Consider the following 21,386-nt stretch of genomic DNA (forward strand, 5'->3'; position numbering starts at 1 on the left):
GACAGACTGATTTGCATATAGCCAGATTCTGAGCTGGGATGGGGCAGTGAGATAAATAACGGTGATGGATCAAGCCCTGATCTTTGGACTGGGTAAGAGTGGTCTGCTCAATTCAGACACTCTGTTCATCACCACCCCCTTTTGTAAATCGATCAGTAAGAGTATAGTCAGTCACGATCGACATTACAGAAACAGGAGAGGCAACGAGCTTACCTCGCGGAGGGGATCGGCCTGATAGGTCCGGTTGTACTCAAAACGAGTCTATAATGATAAAGACTTAGGGCCTGATTCACAGAATGAACTTAAGACTCAATCCTAAACTTACTACTATTTTGGTATTCACAGAATGCACTTACTACTTTTGGCATTCACAGAATGAACTTACTACTTTTGGTATTCACAGAAGTTAGGATTTTGTCTTAAGTCTGTCTTAAGTCTGTCTTAAGTTTGTCTTAAGTTTGTCTTAAGCCAAACTTAAGACAAAATCCTAACTTCTGTGAATACCAAAAGTAGTAAGTTCATTCTGTGAATGCCAAAAGTAGTAAGTGCATTCTGTGAATACCAAAATAGTAGTAATTTTAGGATCGAGTCTTAAGTTAATTCTGTGAATCGGGCCCACAGTTTTAGTATCACAAATGCGGGGAGCCTCCATAGCGTTAGACGCTCATCACTTAATAAACTTACCGAGGGAAGGCAATGCCTCCGCGGTGTATGTGGTCCCTGGGTGCTCTGCCGAATCGCAGTCACTGGGGCCAGACGGTCAGAACGCTAGATAAGCGTGCAATTAGGAAAATAGAAAAAGGACTATGCGCCCGTGGGCGCCATCTTAAAGTGGGGTAATGTTGATTGGGATATGCTACAGCTAGAGTGCAGAGCGTGAAGACGTGCACCAGTGATTAAAGTTATCGGCGCAGTGACTGTGTGAAAGAAACATATAGACTATTTACAATAGAGAAGGTTCATTATTTTTCATGTATAACGAAGTTTACATATACAAAGAATTAGTATCCATTTCCTCATTCACAGATACAAACATTCCAGTCCATTGGGATTTCTACAATTTCAAATTGGGTCATTCAGAGTAATGTAGTCCAGTCCTCCGCACGGTTGAGGCCGTTGCGGATGGTGTTAAATTGAATCATGATCCTCAGCTCCTCTCTGTTGAGCATCTGAGTCAGGTTACCGCCTCTTGATGGTAGTTTGACCACTTTTAGCACAGTCCATTTGATGTCATTCTCATTGTGCCCTGCTTCGGTGTAGTGTTCCACAAGCGGTGCATTGACAGTGTGGCACCTGATTTTACTCCGATGTTGGCAGATGCGGGTCTTCACTTTCTGTGTGGTCTGCCCCACATACAATTTTGGACATGGACATTCAATAGTATAAATCACGTTCTGCGTATTACAGTTTGTCAATGAGCGCCTCTCATACGTGATACTATTGTGGGTGAAATCTTTACCCTCCACCGTGAAGTCGCAGACAGTACAGCTACCACACTTAACATGTCCTATAATAGGGGGTAGTCCCCACAACAGGTCAATAGTGGGATTTAGGGCTGGGGAAGGTAAGGCCGCTCTTACAAGGTGGTCCCTTAGATTTTTACTCTTTTTAAAGGCAAAAAGTGGTTTTTCAATAGTTAGAGTACCTACATTTAGCGTTGGCCAATGTTTTAATACTGATTTCCTGATTTTATTGGAGATAGGTGAAAAGGTTGTTACACATGCGACAATCTCTTTCTGGGTTTTTTCTTTGGGGGATAGTAACACCTCCCTAGGGCAATACCATGCACGCTTTAGGGATTGTTTAATGATCCTTTTAGGGTAGCCCCTGTCCTTCAATTTATTCGAGAGGGTTGCGGATTCCCTGAAATAGTCCTCTCTACATGAGCAGTTTCTTCTAATTCTTAGAAATTGCGAATAGGGTAATGCATCCCTCAGAGCTCTTGGATGATTACTCCTATAGCTTAAGAGGGTATTTCTCTCCGTCGGTTTTCTGAACAGCTTCGTGAGGAGCTTGCCATCAGAATGATATATGGTGAGGTCAAGGAAGGGTATAGATTCTTTGTCCCACGTTAAAGTAAACGTCAAGCCACAGCAATTATTGTTTAGCCAGTGGAGGAACTGGGTGAGTGTTTCAATTGGAAGGCTCCAGATCATAAAAATGTCGTCTATATAACGCCTCCACACCTGGATCCCAGAGTAGAAGGGGTTGGAGTCTGACAAAATAGAACCCGTCTCAAGTAGGTCCATGAAAAGTATGGCCAGGTTCGGGGCAAAAATAGCCCCCATGCTGGTCCCCTTGATCTGTTGGTAATAGGTGTCATTAAAGAGGAAGAAATTCCTAGTAAGACAGAGTTCGAGTAACTGTAAAATGAACAGGGTCGGTACTCTATGGGGACGAGGTCGTGTGTCAAGAAACTTCTGAATAGTAAGTAGTGCTGTGGCTTGTGGGATATTTGTGTACAATGATTCTACATCCATTGTACACAATGTCTCTAGATTGGGATCAAAATCAAGATTTTCAACTAAATTTATCATCTGCATGCTGTCGCGCACATAGCATTTGGTCGACTGCACGAATTCCTTGATAAAAAAATCCACATATGCTCCTAAGGGCTCTAGAACCGAGCCGCAAGCCGACACAATAGGTCGACCTGGCGGATTTTGTAAGTTCTTGTGTATCTTTGGTAATGTATACATTACCGGAATGCGTGGTGACTTAGTGTTAAGGAAGTGGAATTCTTTTTTATTGATGAAACCATCGAGTAATGCTTTTGATGTGATTTTGCTTATAATGTCTTGAATTTGTTTGGTGGGGTTACCTGGCAATTTCTGATAGTGGTCAGGGTTGCTCAATTGACGTTGGATTTCAAGTTTATAATTGTCTATCTCTTGGAGGACGATTCCACCACCCTTGTCTGCGCTCTTTATGACAAGATTTTGGTTGGTTTTTAGTGTTGAGATAGCCTTCTTTTCATCAATGGATATATTGTATGGGATGAACACCCTGGTTTTCTCAAGGGTATCAAGGTCTGCTAGCACTAGCTTCTCGAAGGTAGTAACTTCTGAAGGGATCATTCCTGCAGAGGGAGAAAATGTGGAAGGCGGACGGAAGGGAGTATTGGCCAGAGGCAAATTGCTGGGGTGTAGTTGGAAGAAAGCCTTCAGACGGATAGTTCTAAAAAATCTGAGAAGCTCGGTCCGGAGTTCCATAAAGTTAGGAACAATAGTAGGGACGAATGACAGACCCTTCTTGAGTAACTCAAGCTCAGCGTCCAATAACGTATGATTTGAGAGGTTAAAAATAGGAATTACCTCTGAGGTGGTATTAGTTACCATTGGTAAAAATTGTTCCTTGTTCTCCTCTCGCCTGGTGGATTTTGCCATCTCTGTGTGCGTTTTACTTTGCCACGCTGGGGAGTATTGGGCTTGCCTCTGCCTAAAAAATTGGGCTGTCCGCCGCCTCTTTTGTTCGGGATACTTGATCCTTCACCTGGGTCTGAATTTTCTGATGAGTCAGCCGAGGTATCTGAAAAGCCAACGTGGTTTTGTCGGCGATTAAATCGGCCCCAGGGTCTATTTGATTGGGGGTAGGAATAGGCTTTGTTAGTGTAATAATCTTTTTGAAGATAGGGGTAGGTGTTTTCCACACTATATTGTTTGATGTCTTTTTTTATCTTATTTGCCTTTTTGTTTTCCTCGATTCTATGGTAATCTGCTAAGCTTTTTTCAAGTTGTTCCAATAGTTTTTTGCATTCACTTGTAAGATCAGATTCGCCTAGTTGCTTTTCTATATCTTTGATCTCTATATCCAATGCTTTTAGGGTTTCTATCGCTGTGTCTATACCCAACACCAACCAATGCCTAGAGCAGGTGGTGCTAATATAACTGAAATTAGTGATATATTTGGGATTGTCGGTGAATATACCTGGTACGTTCCTAACCTGGAGCCCAAGGGGGATTACGTCGGCCTTGAGATAGTCAGTGAGCATCAGGACCATCAACTTAAGTCTGGTCTGTTTCTTCCTGAGTTTCTCTAATTGCTCAGGTAGTGGGCTGGGGGTTGCACTGGGTGTTTCAGTGGTGTTGGAGAGAAGAGAGGGGCCTAGACATAATTCTTTAATATAGTCATCGGTATACAAGGGTGCGTGTGCAGACATAACAGAGCACAAACTGTAGGGTAGCTAGATTGGGGTGGGGAAAGATTAAGAGGAGGGGAAAATGAGAGTGAGAAGTTTGTTCGTGTTAAGTTAGTGAACTAGGTACTAGGTGAGCCAACCCTCGGCCGAGGGCTTAAAAGTGTTCACTTGGAACCCTTGCAATCATGTGATTGCGCTTAAGTCTGTATACAACAACAAGGGAACCCAATCGGTTATCAGGGGACCGTGGGTAGCTATAGTTTAGAAACAACAGTGGTCCCCAAGAATATATAAGTCCAAAGTCTGATAAATAATAGTCCACAATGGGAACTACATTGACCACTGTCCAGCCGGACAGGGTAGTTTTATTTTTTCAATGAAGGAAATACTGGGGTGTGGAAGGGCACAGTCCTGTACCGTTTCCAGGAACAAACAAGGGGAGTTTTTTAGGCAAGAAGGAGCATAGTTGGCCACTTATACTTCAGTAAACATTGAAAGTAGTGCCAATAACAGTGCTAGACACAGCATGAATTAAACATAATAGTAGGTCTGTGAAAACACTAAAAACAAGTCGACGTTTCGATCCCATATGCTCAGTGTTGCGGGACCATCATCAGGACTAACAATACATACATTTGCTTGCCTGGTAAAAGTTAAACACACAACCGCCTAATAGAAACCGGGAATAAGAAGACAGGTTGGGAAACAAAAGAAAAGAAAAAATAGAATCAGTGCCAATTAAATAAGCATAGACCCTTTTGGTTGTACTCTGAAAGAACTGACAATGCATTATAATCGGAACCGACTTAACGTGTTCGTTAACTCATGCAAGTGGTGTCATTAGCCTTGGAACGCGTGGTTGTGGTAGTCCGTGTCTATAGCCTTGAATCATACAGGTGGTGGGGTATGATAACCTAGGTCATGTGACTCAAGCATCTTGGTGAGAGGGACCACATGAACATTCAATGGCATAAGTGAGAGAGCTATGCTTTGTGCGATGTCACAGGTTATTGTGGCAAATATAAAGTGAAATGGACCCGATTTGACCTGATGAGTGCAGTTTAGGAGGAAGGAGAAAATCCACTGTAGCACAGTTGCATTGATGCAAGCTGAGAGTGTCCAGCAGTCAATAAGAATTTGATGGTTCAAACCTTGCTCTGAAAGGGCAAACAGGGGCTACTGGGCTCCAACAGTGGTGGTTGAGGTTGTTTGTCACTGGTGTCTGTCTTACTAAGGCTCTGCAACGGGCCAAGACCAATGCTTTCTGCACTTCAATCTCAGGGGAGTGAGGGTAAGCACTCACAGAATTGTCAGAGAAGTAGGGCAACATCTTAGAACACCACAGTCAACCAACAGACACAATAAAGCATTGTCCAGCCCAAGGTTAGTATTTTAAGTAAAAGAAAGTACTTTTATGATATTGAATTACTAAAAGCTATGCATTCCAAAGGTGGTTTAGTTACAATCTTGTATAAGCCCAAAGGGATCCAAGCAAATGCCGATATGCCTACAGTTCCGGATTCCTTTACCCCCTCTCTCTTGTGACTCCGCCAAAGATACTCCTACAGAAAAAGAGAAGGCTCAGCTGGAAATCACAAGTGATTACCTGAAAGATTGACTTGTAGGTCAGTTCCATTGGTTTTTTATCAACAGTTTGTGCTGGCAAAGGTTAGCTTTAGCGGTTTACCTCAGTTTGCATTCCGACACAGTTTACCATTTTCTGCAGGTACAGTACTGCGTTACCTACTCACCAACACTTGTGAGTCTTAAGTGTAGACTGGTGTGATCAGTGTCTACACACACCTGTACTTCATGGCTGGTGCGGTCCAGCCCCTTCTGTATCACAGGCTCTGAGCAACACGCTTGGAGGGCTTATCAGCAGTCACTGCTTTTAGGCTAACACAGTCAGGTGTAGTAGGTCTTCGGCAGCTGCAGCCATGTAGGCCGATTGCAGTAGGATACTTGCCATCAGAAGTTGCAGCCTTGGAGTCGGATGTGGCTGCTTATCTCACGTGGGCCCTTCAGGGAGTAGTGGCAGCAGTAAGGTCTCGGGGTTGATGGGAGTCATGGCTCGTTACAGGTGCTCTCCCCATTCCAATCCACCTCTGGTCTTGCGTATTACTGGTCCACTTTCAGTCTGTCTTTTCAGGCCCCTGCCAATTAGGATGTCATTCTCACTGGTGTGATAAGAGTCAATGGCCTAGGATTGTCACTGTCACATGCATGCTGCCCAGTTGTTACCTGCCATCACCCTCATCATCAGCACTGTCATTCCTGTCCCCATTCGGGCAGGCCAAAATCTGTGACCAAATACTCTTTCTCAGTAGCAGGCAAACAGTGGGATTCAAAGATCTACTGCATAATTTGAGGATCCAAGGATTTGAGGATCTACTTTAGAATTAAAGGATCCTGCACCCTATAAAAAGCAACTCCCAGGATGTGGCTAGGTGCTTGGTTTTCCTCCCTGCTTATGAGAGGAAGGCTCTGCTTTGGCTCTATTCTTTACCTGTTTTTCTACTTTTCACCTGTGTTAATGGCTCTCCTCTTGAAATTATCTTCGCGCCAGACAATGTGAACATCTTCCAAGATGTTTTTTGTTTACAGTTTTGCTAGAAATGCCTTCTGTGGCATCACGTCAAAGACTTTCCTTTCATCCTTGAAATAATTCATTGTCTCCCAGCACTGTCATCGGAATCCTCAGGTTAGTGGTAGCTAGGGAGAGTTGGATATTGTTTGGATTGTGGGGCTACTGTTGGGTTCTTGCTGCCCCCTGCACCTACATACTGGGATACTGTTAAATCCTTAAAGTTTTTCAAAACTGTCTCTTGGGCCTGTGCCCCATTATATGCAGATCCTGTGTAAACATTTGATTCCAATTGACTTCTCAGTTTATGGACCCCAACTAGTATAGGACATTGGAACCAGACGAGTTTCAGGATGATTCTTTTGTCTCTAGCAAAATAAAGATATTGTACTATTAATATGTTGAATGTTTACCATAGTCAATCAGTTGCTATAATAAGGTTGTGTATGTCTCATTTACTGTTGAACCCTACTATTTACGAGCAATCCATGTAAATGAAAGACTGTCTGTATTTTAAGTTGCTGTAAGAGCGTGGAGTACCAGTAGACTTGTGTTCTGTTTAGTATGAAAAGTTGTCCCTTGTGAGGTTCTGAAGAGAACCTTCCTCAGATTAAACAAGCTGTGTAACTACTAACCAACAATGAAGTGTTATATCTTCCATACGACTAGCTCCATTTGTTCCTTTTTGCATACAGTACCAATCACAGTCTTGGACATGTTTGGCACTTCTGATTGGGAAGAAGAATGGTGGACTCCATGCCTATATCACAGCAACATTCGGATGTACAGATTAGTGATGACTTGAGTCTAACAATGACAGGAACACTGAGCCACACAGGGGCAACTGTGTGATTACTTCTGTTTGCAACTTATGGTGGGAGCTGCAATGAGAAGCTATGGGACCCTGCACATTTTGGGTCAGGACACGCTTTGCTCCTTCTCTGTAGTCAGGTACTTTATTGTACCCTACACCATGGGACCATGCTGGGCTTCTCTTCCTACAGGGCCAGAGGCTCTATCCAGTCTCTGAGTAGGCAGGGAGGCTTCTATGTACTTAGGAAGGCCCTCATTTTCTTCAGCAGGTTGAAGGCTTCAGGTGATGTTGAAGGCTGAGTGTCCTGCAGACACCAGCACTGGTCAGAGAGCAGCTCTCCAAGTACTCTGGGGTTTATTATCTTCCTTGGTCATGAACTACTTGGAACTGGAACAAAGTGGGGTTCTTTGGACCTCACTCATACATATTTTGCAGACGGGGATGTAGATACAATGTTGTGCAAAGCGGTGCTTTCACAGTACGTAGCAATGAGGCTGGCTCCTAGCAGTATCCAAAACATGGGCATGATGGCATGTGAATTCTTTATATATATATCTAATATAATAATCTAAATCGCTTGTGAGTTAATACATGTTCTTGAGTTAGAGTTAGGTATTGATATTCTTAAAAAGAATCCGCACAATTTACAACGGTAAGTCAAACTTTTCCTTTGAATCTGAGATTTCTAACAATAGTAACCCAATAGAGCAAAATATATTCTTTGACATGAAAAAAACTTAAAACAACTTAAAGGTTTGTTGAATTCTGGGGAACGCTGAGAGACTAATAAACAGAATTAAGCACAGGATTTCTGATTCAGCTTCCTTCTCAAGGCCATGGACGAGAAAACAAATTCATTTTCCGTCCAATATGGCAGAAAGTGGAAACGATCAAAGACTGAAATCCCTTTTTTACTGATAACAATAATTTTAATAGTGTTCTGCCAGTATTGTCAGAGAGGTTTTCAAATTGACACAAATAGTAAGGCTGTAATTACCATTGTCAATTAACCTTACATTAATCCTAATCTGCACTTGACCTTTAATCTTCCTTCTTCCTGGTTTCTCAATGGTGCAGCTTGGCACTTGTTCTGGGCTTGGCATTGACAGGGGCATGCACAGTGCTCTGCACACGTGTTAGCTTAGCAGGATTCTATTTCCAAAAAAACAGGCGCCAGTTTCACGTGCATTTGGGCACTCAGGGCAGGGGTACATGCCCATTTACTATACAGAGGGCATTCAGATAGTCAATAGTGTTGAATGCTGTGGAGAGGTCTAGGAGGATTTAAATACAGGGTGTGCCCCAGTCTAGTGAGTTGGGAAGTTCTTACTGATGTTTTGAAGTGCAGATTCCAACAACTGAAGCCTCACTGAACATCACTGAGGATGTCATGATCTTCCAAATGATGCGGGAGTTGTCTGCGACCACTGTTTCGAGTGCTCTAGCAATGCAAGATAGATTGGAGCTCAACCTATACTTGGCGACGTTATTAGAAAATCAGGAAGGTTTCTTCAGGATAGGTCTGATAACCGCATGCTTTAGAGTTTGAGGGATGACCCTGCTATATATGGAAGCATTGATGAAGTGGCAGCAATGCTGGGAACACAATTCTGTCAAGCTCATCTTTGGGGGACAGCTGAAGGGGAGGAAGGAGGTATTAAGTCGCTATGCATGCTCCAATGTTCCATTCAACATTGCCCATAAAAGGTGGGATTCCCCTGGCTCTGAATGAACCCACAGATTGTGCGCTAAACCTGAATTTACACCCCATATTCTTACACCCTAAAAGTGTGAAGGGGTGCCTCTCGAGGAATCTAGATGAAACCGGGTAGCAGAGAAAACTCATTTTGAGGCACACATGGGAGTGAATGTGTCTTGCAAATGAACTCAGTATACAATGTCATTCATATTTTCTGTTCTTCTATTTTTTGTGCCTGTCAGGCACACTGCGCTAAATTCTAATTAACCAAAATATATTTGCACATGGTCAAACATGTATAGTGGACCACATTTTAATGTGTAGTTGAGTGTTAAACAACAAAATCGTGGTCCATGAACAATTATGTTTAAATACAATACATATGCTTTGCACACATTTTGCTACTTATTTAAGAAACTTACTTTAACTGTCTTTTACATTTTGCAAGGGAATCATTGCAGTGGTACACCTACTATCATGTAAGCAGAGCAAAAATAGCCCAGAAACTTTTGCTATGGTGCAAAATTTTTGTTTGAATGAAATTGTGTTTGCTTAATTATTTTGTTTTTTGTTCAATAAGTTTATTAGGATTTAAAGAGTATACAAGAAAATTTGAATACGATAAAAGGTGATACATATGAGGAAATATATGAATTCAACATGAGGTATTAATGAGATAAAATATAATATGGAAAACAAAAAACCATAATCCAGATCAGAGGTATCACCAAGGGTAAAAAAGAGATTTGAGAGAGAGAAGAAAAGAGAGCAGAAGAAAAAAGAAAGGGAAGAAAAGAGGAAAAAATGACGGGACGTTGAAGAGCGGGAGAGAAAGAGAAAAGGGAAAGAAGAGGAGGGAAGGGATCTTCTTGGAAGCTACACCTGTACAAAAGGACAACACTCACACAGATGAATCAAAAGGATATTGAGCAACCAAGCCCTTAGAAGCTAAATCCATATATGAATCTAAAGTTCTCCAGACACCAGTAGAAATTGAGGGAGAGAGATGAGCATCATCAACAGAGGTGTGTGCACTTCTCATAAAGGAGACCCAAGCCCACCAAGTGTGATAAGAGATCGAGGAAAAAGATTTCCATTCCATAAGAATGACTTTCACCGCAATAGTTAGTAACAAATCTATTAGTAGGGAATCTAAGGAATCTAAGGGCATTAGAGTCCGAGACGCAAGTGGGCCTAACAAAATCATGGGAAAAGAGAGCTGGAACCGGAGGTTAAAAACCAATTGAAGATGTTTGTGTATTAAATCCCAAAAGGATTTAAGAAGCGAACATTCAAAAAACATATGTAAGTAATCTCATGACTCGACTATTGCAATGGGTTGATGGCGGGAGTAAAAAGGGCCACTCTGAAGAAATTGCAGAGTGTACAACATGCTGCTGCAAGACTAGTTCTAAAACTACCCAGGAAATCCTCAGCTTCCGCAGCACTAAATATTATTCATTGGTTACCACTGCATAAGAGGATTCTCTACAAACTTCTATTAACAGTTTTTAAAGCTTTGAAAAACACAGGGCCAAAGTATCTCGCCAAGCGTTTTGTGCATTACGACCCAGTGCGCCGCCTGAGATCTTCTAGTGGTAACCTCACCAAAATCCCGAGGTATAAATATAAAACTAGGGTAGGAAAAACCTTCACAGTCTTGGCAGCAAGGGCATGGAACAGCTTGCCACTAAACCTAAGACTTATCGACTCTGAAAGCATATTCAGGAAACACCTGAAAACATAGATTTATTAGCAATCTGACAGTTTTGTGATGGCAGCTATCTAGATGTTCCACCAAATTTCATACACACGCTCAGCGCCAAGATGCTCCCTCCGGAGCGATAGGTCGCTCTTTATAAATACCCACAAATAAATAAAATAAATAAATAATCGCCTGCACATAGGCCACAACTCCAACAAAGATCATCATCTTTCAACTGGAGAGAGTGTAGGCGTACCGGAGTCCAGTGGAGCAAATTGATAGAGAAAAATTTAGATTGGATTAAAGAGGGAGCAACCTTATTCCGAAGAGAAAGCTTCCCAATCAAACGTCAGTCGTCCGCAGAAAGATGGGCAATCATATCCTGCTCAAAGTGAGATACCCATTTCTGTTGGGTGACAGTACCACCGGCAGAAGAAGCGGAAGACAGAAATTTATAAATTTTGGAAGCCACATGACCCAAACGGAGCCACATGCGAAATAGTGTAATATCAGGAGAGGTTGGAGACAGACGTGTTTTCGCTAGCACTACCTTTATTTTCTGAAAAGTGTAGAAGTCTAAATTACTGAGAGAAAACTGTTGAGCTAAAGAAGAAAAGGTAGTGGATCCCCATTGAAGTCATACAGATGACACACAAGAGTTATCCCTTTGTTAGCCCAATACAAGATCAGCAAAGGGTCAATAATAATTTTAATACGGGGATTGTGCCACAACGAGGACCATCTCGACTTATGAATAGGAATAGCAACTCGCCTATCGACTTGTTTGATCGCTGCAATAGTATCAAGGATAATGGAACGCGAAAAAGGAATAGATAAGGTAGACGTAGTTAAAAAAGATAAGGGTGGCAAGGGAGAGGCAATATTCTGTTCAATTAAGAACCAGGAAGGAACATGGTCAGGAGCCGAGGAAAGCCAAAGAGCCCCCTGCGAGGCCAAGAAAGCAGTTTGATATTTCTCCCAATCAGGAAAGTTGCAACCACCCATATCATAAGGTTTCTTCAGATATTTATAAGCAATCCGAGCTCTCTTCTCATTCCAAAGAAACTTGGAGGAAAGTGAGTCCATCGTATGAAAAAAAGAAGAAGATAATTTCACAGGGAGCATGGAAGATACAAAATTAATAATAGGTGGAATCATCATTTTTATAGTCTGAAACCGGCCCCACCAAGAAATATACTTAGGAGACCAAGTATCTAAAAGCTGTCTTACTTTAGTAATAGTTTGAGCCTCATTGAACGCCACAGTATCATAAAGAGTACTGCAGAACCAGATCCCCAAATATTTAAGCTGTTTAGATTGCCATTTACACCCAGCAGAGCCCATATGAGCCGGAAAACAATAAACATTTAAAGGAAACATTTCCGTTTTGTCTTTATTGATGGTATACCCAGAAATGCCAGAAAAAAGGGAGATAGTATCTGAAATCGCGGGAATGGCCCTTTCAATATCCTCAGAAAAAATAAGAACATCATCTGCATAAGCCGCAGTTTTGATACGATGTGAGCCAAAAGAAAATCCTGTGATGTCTGGATGGATGTCAATCAAGCGAAGCAAAGGATCGATAGAGAGTAGAATCCAAAGAGGGGACAAGGGACAGCCTTGTCTGGTTCCTTGGCGAAGATTGAAAAAAAAAGAAGTGGTGCCATTAACTCTAATATTTGCCCTAGGCTGGGCATATAAGGACATAACCATATTGACAAATGAATCTCCAAAGTTATGTGCACAAAGAACCGCATGTAAAAAAGGCCAGGAAACCTTGTCGAAAGCCTTCTCGGCGTCTAAGACCACGGCAGAGACCAACGATAAGCCAGAAGTTTTAGAGATCAATGTAATCACACCATTCTCTTTACCAGATGCATCAGAGCAAGCAACATCAAACACCCATTGTTTCCTCAGACACAAAGCCTCTTTGTAAGAAATTTTTGTTTTTTGTAACAATACCAAATCAGAAGAAAGAGATTTACAATAGTCCAAAATTTTTGATCTCTTTACCGGATGATTTAAACCTTTAACATTAAGGGACACAACATTCAAATCAGGCATAAGTGTGCATAAGCAAAAACTCCAGAAAAAATGGGTAATAGAGGGAGAAACAACAGAGCAAAGCAAACAGGCAAAGACCAACTTTGAAAAAGAAGAAAAGGAAAGCCGCCCCAGAAGAACCAAGAGAAAGAGAAGAAAGACAAAGAGGGGGAGAAGAAAAGAAAGCAGAGAAGGCCCACCAGGGGAGGTCTAGAAGAGACCAAGATCATACCAGGGGGAACATGGGAAGGGAAGCAGAAGACCATCGGGAGAATTACATTTTAAAGCTTATAAACTCTATAATATAGATAATATAAAGAACAAGGCAGAGGAGCATACAATAAAGTAATTAGTCAATAATTAATGAGACATCTCATGTCAGAAATAACAGTAAGAAAAACTTAATAGCCATATAAGTGTCGTAAAAGTACAAAAATCATCCACAGACAATTATAATGACAAAGGTACAAAATACATAATAACCATACGAGAAATATAGAAAGAAAAATCCAAGTAACGATATTCAAAATTACCGATAACAGCATATGTAAATGGGAATAATATCTAATAACTCGTATAATACATCAACCAGGGTAAAACTAGTAGATAGGACAGGAGTGCAATAGTAACAGTAATGCAATAGATATACCACGTAAATGATTGAAGGAACATTAGAATAAACAAGAAAAATGAAAACTATACGAAGGACATAAGGAGACTAACAAGAAAGAGCAATCAATATAAGGCTACCATACAAAGACGCAAAATATCAAAAACGTAACAATGTACATGAAAGACAAAATAAAATCACATAATACCAATGAAAAATGAGGGAATGTCAGAGAAGTAGTGAAAGAAAACCACAAAACAATATACTAGTCAGGGAAGGGAAAAAACATCAGCTGAGTGACAAAAACAACAAGATCGAATAGGAAGACACAAAAGACCTCAAGGAATCCACCTATAAACCAGGCCACACAAATAACTGCCATGGACAAAGAGAATTTTGAACAGTGAGACTGAATGCCATCACGAGGGTAGAAGGGTGAAATATCCGAATGAGCAAGTAGAGCAGACCAAATATGAGGAAAAAAGATACGTAAAGCAGAAAAACGCGTAGGACAACTAATGACATGCGAAATAGAAGACTAGACGACAAAAACGTCCGAAACAGACAGTAGGTAGCAAAAGACAACATATGTGTCAAAGGACCATGACACAAGGCATAGGAAACAACAACGTCTAAGATATGAAAAAACACGACACCTGAAAGGATGGGAGGAGCCAAAAACAACATGTAACACTGAAACAGTGGCACATATCGGACGGAAAGATATAAGAAATTACAGAGGCAAAACACCAAAAGAATCAAGTTCCAGAAGGACCAGAAGCAGGAGAAGAATCCATCTGCGATTGAGATTGATTATCCAAAAAATTGGAAAGATCAGAAGGTTCATCAAAAATCTTAGAGCGGCCTTGGAATGTAGTACGAAATTTGGAAGGTCCAGCAAAAGAGAAAGGGATGTTCATGTCCAAGAGACGGCTCCGCAGGTTAAGAAATCCCTTTCTACGAATCTCAGTATCTCTGGCAAAATCTTGAGAAATAGCAATTCGATGGCCCTCCCAAGCCACGGATTTGACCTTCCTCATATGGGCCAAAATTTGCTCCGAATGTTGGTGACGTAGCGGTTTAAAAATTACCGCTCTTGGGCTTGTTGCAGTTTTAGACCTGAAGGAAGGAACACAATGAGCTCTCTCAATCTCAAAGTCTCTCAAAAATGAGATCTGTAAAGTAGCAGGAAGCCATTGGGATATAAAGTCAACCATCGAGGAGGCTAACTTCTCCTCATCCTCAGGAAGACCAAAAATTCGTAAATTACTTCTTCGGTTACGATCTTCCTGCTCCGTGAGGTCTCTCCGGAGAGCAGCCATAGATCGTTCCATCTGTTGAAGAGATCGTGAATGTTGGTGAGCAACATCCTCCACACCACTACTCTGAGATTCCGCAGCATTGACCCTAACAGATAGCGCCTTAAAGTCATTCCTGATAGCCGCCACTTCAACTTGTAAAAGATCAGTATTAGTCTTAGTGGATTGAACGATATCATGAACCGCATTGAGACGCAAGAGAATGGTATCCAGAGTGGTAGTAGGGTCTTTTTGTGAAGATTCTGGAGTAGGAGAATGCTGTTTGGACCTTTTGAGGGCACTTTTGGAATCCTTAAGAGTAGTAGGAGGACCCATGCTGTCAGCCATAAGAACAGCCCACGTGGAAAATGCCCAAAAAAATACCTGAATAATTATGTGAAGATAAGGAGAGCAAAACAGGTGTAATAAACATAGCAAAAATGAGGATTCACAAGAGATCTCTAGGAAGACAGCTGAAGAAGCGTCAAAATAGGAGCCACTGGCCGTGTGAGTAGCAATGAAATAGCCGTCAAGACCAAGTGAGGAAAAAAGCAGATATGGAATATTCCTCAGAAAGTCGTGGGGAACAAAATTCCAGGTAGCTAACAACCTCGCAATCAGGTTGAACAGACCTCATAACAAAGGGATCTATGACAGAATTTCGACTACAAAAATATCGACCTACAAGAATATCGAGTCAACAATATCGAGGGCAAAAATATCGACATCCTATCTACAACATGGTAAGTACAAAAATATCGAAAAAATAATATTGTTGTAAAAAATATCGATGTTAAAAATATCGATTTTTTTTTTAATATATATAAATGTAAAAGTAAGTATATAACACTAATAAATAAAATATACATATTTAAAAGTATCTAATAATGTTTAAAATTAATAAATAAAACATATATATTAATAATACATTAATTAAATATATACAGTAAAGATATAATATATATGTACTGAACAATAAGTATTAATAATTAATTTACTAATTTCTAAATTAATGAAATATATTCTAATTTACTAATACATGTACAAACATAAAACAATAACATACATAAAATGTAAGTAATATAAAAAATAAAATAAACATGTGATATTTTAACAATTAATTATATAAAGCGTTTGATAGCATAGGGATAAAATTACTATTCCCACTCCAGAGAGTGCAACAGTCGAGAAAACTGACCCTGAACCCAAAAACAACCCCTTTACCCACGAACTGAAAACTGACCCTGAACCCTAAAAATACCCCTTTACCCAAAAACTGAAAACTGACCCTGAACCCTAAAAATACCCCTTTACCCAAAAACTGAAAACTGACCCTGAACCCTAAAAATACCCCTTTACCCAAAAACTGAAAACTGACCCTGAACCCTAAAAATGCCCCTTTACCCAAGAACTGAAAACTGACCCTGAACCCTAAAAATAACCCTTTCCCCATGAACTGAAAACTGACCCTGAACCCTAAAAATACCCCTTTACCCATGAACTGAAAACTGACCCTGAACCCTAAAAATACCCCTTTACCCATGAACTGAAAACTGACCCTGAACCCTAAAAATACCCCTTTACCCAAAAACTGAAAACTGACCCTGAACCCTAAAAATACCCCTTCACCCATGAACTGAAAACTGACCCTGAACACTAAAAATACCCCTTTACCCATGAACTGAAAACTGACCCAGAACCCTAAAAATACCCCTTTACCCAAAAACAGAACACTGACCCTGAACCCTAAAAATACCCCTTTACCCATGAACTGAAAACTGACCCTGAACACTAAAAATACCCCTTTACCCATGAACTGAAAACTGACCCTGAACCCTAAAAATACCCCTTTACCCAAAAACTGAAAACTGACCCTGAACCCTAAAAATACCCCTTTACCCAAAAACTGAAAACTGCCCCTAAACACTCTAAATACCCCTTTACCCAAAAACCCAAAAATGACCCTGAACCCTAAAAATACTCCTTAACCCAAAGTTAAATAATATTATTTAATTAGCAATTAATAATTAATTAACAATAACAATAAAGTAAATATATTAGCACATAAGCTGTAATTAATATAATTTAATAATTAATATCATTTTTCCCCAATTAATTAATTAACAGTAACTAAAAATTATATATATAAATAAATTACTCTAATAATGTAATTAACTAACTAATATTATTTAATTACCAATTAATTACTAATTTAAAATATGTACCAAATTATATTAATTAATTAACTAATTAATATGAATTATTTGCCAATTAATTAGTTATAAATATTTAAAAACATATATTAATTAATTAATTATTATTAAATTACTCCCCACCCTATTCCCCTATAAACCCACAACCCGCTCTGGTACTAAAACATCAAATTTCCTTATAAATTTCTATATTATTATAGAAAATGTATACACATATAATAGTAATTATTTTAAATACTTAAATTAAACATATAACACATACATAATAAAAAACTATAAAATAATACAATATCGATATTAGTGTCATCGAAATTATTAACATCTATATATATGCTATCGATATTACTAACTTCGATATTACTTACATCGATATTAAGTATTTCGATATTACTTACCTTGGGTCGATATTCTGTCCTACGATATTCTTGCCTTCGATATTATGCTCCTTCGATATTTCAGACTCGATATTATGGTAGGTCGATATTTCCAACTCGATATTTTGACTGTCTACCATAACAAAGCAAGCAAAAGGCAAAAGGAAAAGAGCAGCGGGAGACCTCTGAAGCAATACACGAAGAGCCACTAGGCAAAGAAAGTCATGGAAGTATCAGCAGGTGAAGAGAACGTTGTTAAAAAAATACAGCAGTTTGAGAAAAAATTATAAATGTTGTAAATATCACCTCAAGAGCATCAGAAGCGCCGTTTCCAGAAGTGTGCCATAGTGCCTGAGATTAAAAAAAACGAGTGACGCCACCACAGGAAAGCAAAATGGCGGCCGCTCGTGAAGTCCAGTGAGCGGAGCTGTAAATCGCTGGAAAGTGAGGTTTCAACCGTTGTCAGCGATGTCCGTTTCTTTCACCCGCTTCCCGGCATATTCTGACTTAACATGCCATGCTCGGGAGAGAAAGCGTCGCTGAAAAGGGATCCAAATTCGTCCCGACAGCTGCTGCCTCCATGGAGCTCAAGCGCCGACCGCCATCACGTAGCGGCGCACAAGCCACGCCCCGTGTTTGCTTAATTTTTAATTACATGAGAAGCAAAACATGGTGCAAATTGATTTGTCCCTTTATTTTATACCTGAGTGCAGTGTTTATGTGATTATAACTGCAAAAATGGATAACATTTCCAAAAGGTTTGCAACGAGGTTAATCCAAAGCAACAGAGAAACACAATGAATGTTCCATAAAAGTAATCAGTAAATATACTTTTTACAGTCAGTTAAAAAGAAACAGGAGCATGCAAGGTCTCCATCCGAATTTCAGAACAGTAACATGGAAATGAGTATAGTTGACAGGTCAAAATAAAAAAAGACTTTACACTTGAACACTGACTGTTAAAATACGTTCACCAAAGTTGCGGAGGGTCTCACCTGCATTTCTCCTTATTCCGTGCATAGCAAAAATAAAAACTATACCCGATTCTCGTTTGTATGATCCTTCCATATGTGGGTAGGGAAAAAAATAAGGACATATGCTCGTAGGAAGATTCTGAACATTATTCATAGCACTATTTTTGTTGCAACTATATTTTAAGATGCTTAGGAATATAAGCTTTTACATATTCAGTAACATTGTACACAATATTAGAACTTTGGAATGTGAGAGCTCCATTGAAGACAATGGAGCAGCAGTGGCCTATAATAACTTGTATAGGCCCAAAACTCCCAGCATTTCAATGTCCTAATACGCTGCCTTTGCCTTTCTCTTTCACGTGCCTTTCGAAAATATATTAATTAGGCTGAGGAAAGTGAAAGGCAGAGGCTGTGCAGGAGGACACAAGCAGCCTTCACCCTTCCCTCCTGTTGCTCAGTGTCACAAGGGCTTTAGGAAGAAGGGAGGGGTGAATGCTGCTCAACTCATGGGTCTCCCCGGCTAGGCTGAACTACAAAAAGCAGTTCAGCTAAGCCAGGGAGAACCAGGGGCTGACTTTAGCCCCCTTTCACAGCTCTTGCTGTGACTGTTCAACAGCTAACAGCTGTGGCCCTGCACGCAGCTGATAATTGTGGAACATTCACAGCAAGAACTTTGAACAAATATTTCAAAGTCAAGGGGGATTTGAACACCCTCAGGCTTCAAGAGGCCTTTGTTTTTTTTATGAGAACATTCTGCCCTCATGGGGTGGAATGATCTAACCGCTTTATAGCCCGCTGTAGCTGAGCTTTACCAGCCAATAAAGGTCCCCTCCCTTGTTAAACACTGGAGAGGGCCTTTAATGGCTGGTATAGCCCACTACAGCGGGCTATGTAGCTATATTTCAGCATTGGAATGTTGAGAGCTTCATTGAAGACAATGGAGTAGTTCCAGGCTTATAAAGGCTGGTATAGGCCCGGAGCGCCAACATTTAACTCTTTGTCTTCATGTTTCTCCCTTTTTATTTGAGATCATTCTACCCTGAGTGGGTGGAATGTTCTAATAGCCTTTCTGCCTCTGGCTATACCGGTTGTTAAAGGCCCTCTACCTCTTTGTATGCCCGAGCCACAATATCCCTCAGTACATGCAGTTGAATACAGTGCCTGTTAAGATTGAACTGCATATTTAACATGAGGAGGATACAAAGGTAAATTATCGGCAATGCATAGTTTTGTATAGTCAAAACAGTGGTAAACTGAATTATATGGTGCTAGATAAAATAAGGGTATGTTCTTTCAGCGTACCATAGGCATCATGTTAAGGGGACTATGTTCAGCCTGTGTTAAGAAGAGACAACTGTCTTGTAATTTCCCCGTGTTTATCCAGCCCCTGATCGACAGTGTCAAAAATGTGCATCCATTTGCACTCTCGCAGATTGAGGATCTCCACTAGATTACCACCTCCAGGGCCCAGGGTGACCGTCTCAAGAACTAGCCATTTTAGACTCTCCACTGGATTGAAAGTCCATGGGTCGCACACTACTCCACCCACCAGCGGGTATACCCGAAGAGTATCACGGTAAATGCAGTTCTAAAAGCGTGTGCGCTTTTTGTAGATTCAGAAGTGTAAAGGCAAAGCTGCAGCACCAACTCTGGACACTGGTGTTTCAGGATTATTTTCCTTCATCAGCAGAGTATAGGCAGTAGTCGGGGGGTTGCTGTGCAGGCTGCCAAACTTGAGCCGGTGGGGCTGACGAGCTCATGGTTACGCACCTGCGCGCCACGAGCGGTACCGGACCTGAGAAAATGTTTTGGCAGCCTACGCAGCGACCCTACATACATGCCTATTCCCTGCTGATGAGCGGTAACAACCTCGAAACACGTGTCCAGGGATGGCCAACGTGACAGTGATTTTTACTCAAGACTCTGGCAGAGGTGCATCCGCTGATGCTTACTTCTTGGACCACAATGCTTTGGGGTAACACGCTGGTAGGACGAGCAGTGTGCGACCAATTGGTCTTTTGTTTATATTCAGGCTCCCTTGAGCCGGTGGGGTTGACGAGCTCATGGTTACGCACCTGGTTGCCACGAGCGGTACCGGACCTGAGAACATTTTTTGGCAGCCTACGCAGCGACCCTACATACATGCCTATTCCCTGCTGATGAGAGGTAACAACCTCGAAACACGTGTATAGGGATGGCCAACGTGACAGTGATTTTTGCTCATGACTCTGGCAGAGACGCACCCACTGATGCTTACTTCATGGACCACAATGCTTTGGGGTAACATACTGGTAGGACAAGCAGTGTGCGACCAATTGGTCTTTTATTTATATTCAGGCTCCCTTGAGCCGGTGGGGCTGACGAGCTCATGGTTACGCACCTGCGTGCCACGAGCGGTACCGGACCTGAGAACATTTTTTGGCAGCCTACGCAGCGACCCTACAAACATGCCTATTCCCTGCTGATGAGATGTAACAACCTCGAAACACGTGTCCAGGGATGGCCAACGCTACAGTGATTTTTTCCCAAGACTCTGGCAGAGGCGCACATGCTGATGCTTACTTCATGGACCACAAAGCTTTGGGGTAACATGCTGGTAGGACGAGCAGTGTGCGACCAATTGGTCTTTTGTTTATATTCAGGCTCCCTTGAGCCGGTGGGGCTGACGAGCTCATGGTTACACACCTGCGTGACACGAGCGGTACCGGACCTGAGAAAATTGTTTGCCAGCCTACGCAGCGACCCTACATACATGCCTATTCCCTGCTGGTGAGAGGTAACAACCTCGAAACACGTGTCCAGGGATGGCCAACGCAACAGTGATTTTTGCTCAAGACTCTGGCAGAGGCGCACCCGCTGATGTTTACTTCATGGACCACAATGCTTTGGGGTAACACACTGGTAGGACGAGCAGTGTGCGACCAATTAGTC

This window comes from Lissotriton vulgaris, chromosome 12, assembly GCF_964263255.1.
Source record: "Lissotriton vulgaris chromosome 12, aLisVul1.2, whole genome shotgun sequence".
NCBI classification, from domain to species: domain Eukaryota; kingdom Metazoa; phylum Chordata; class Amphibia; order Caudata; family Salamandridae; genus Lissotriton; species Lissotriton vulgaris.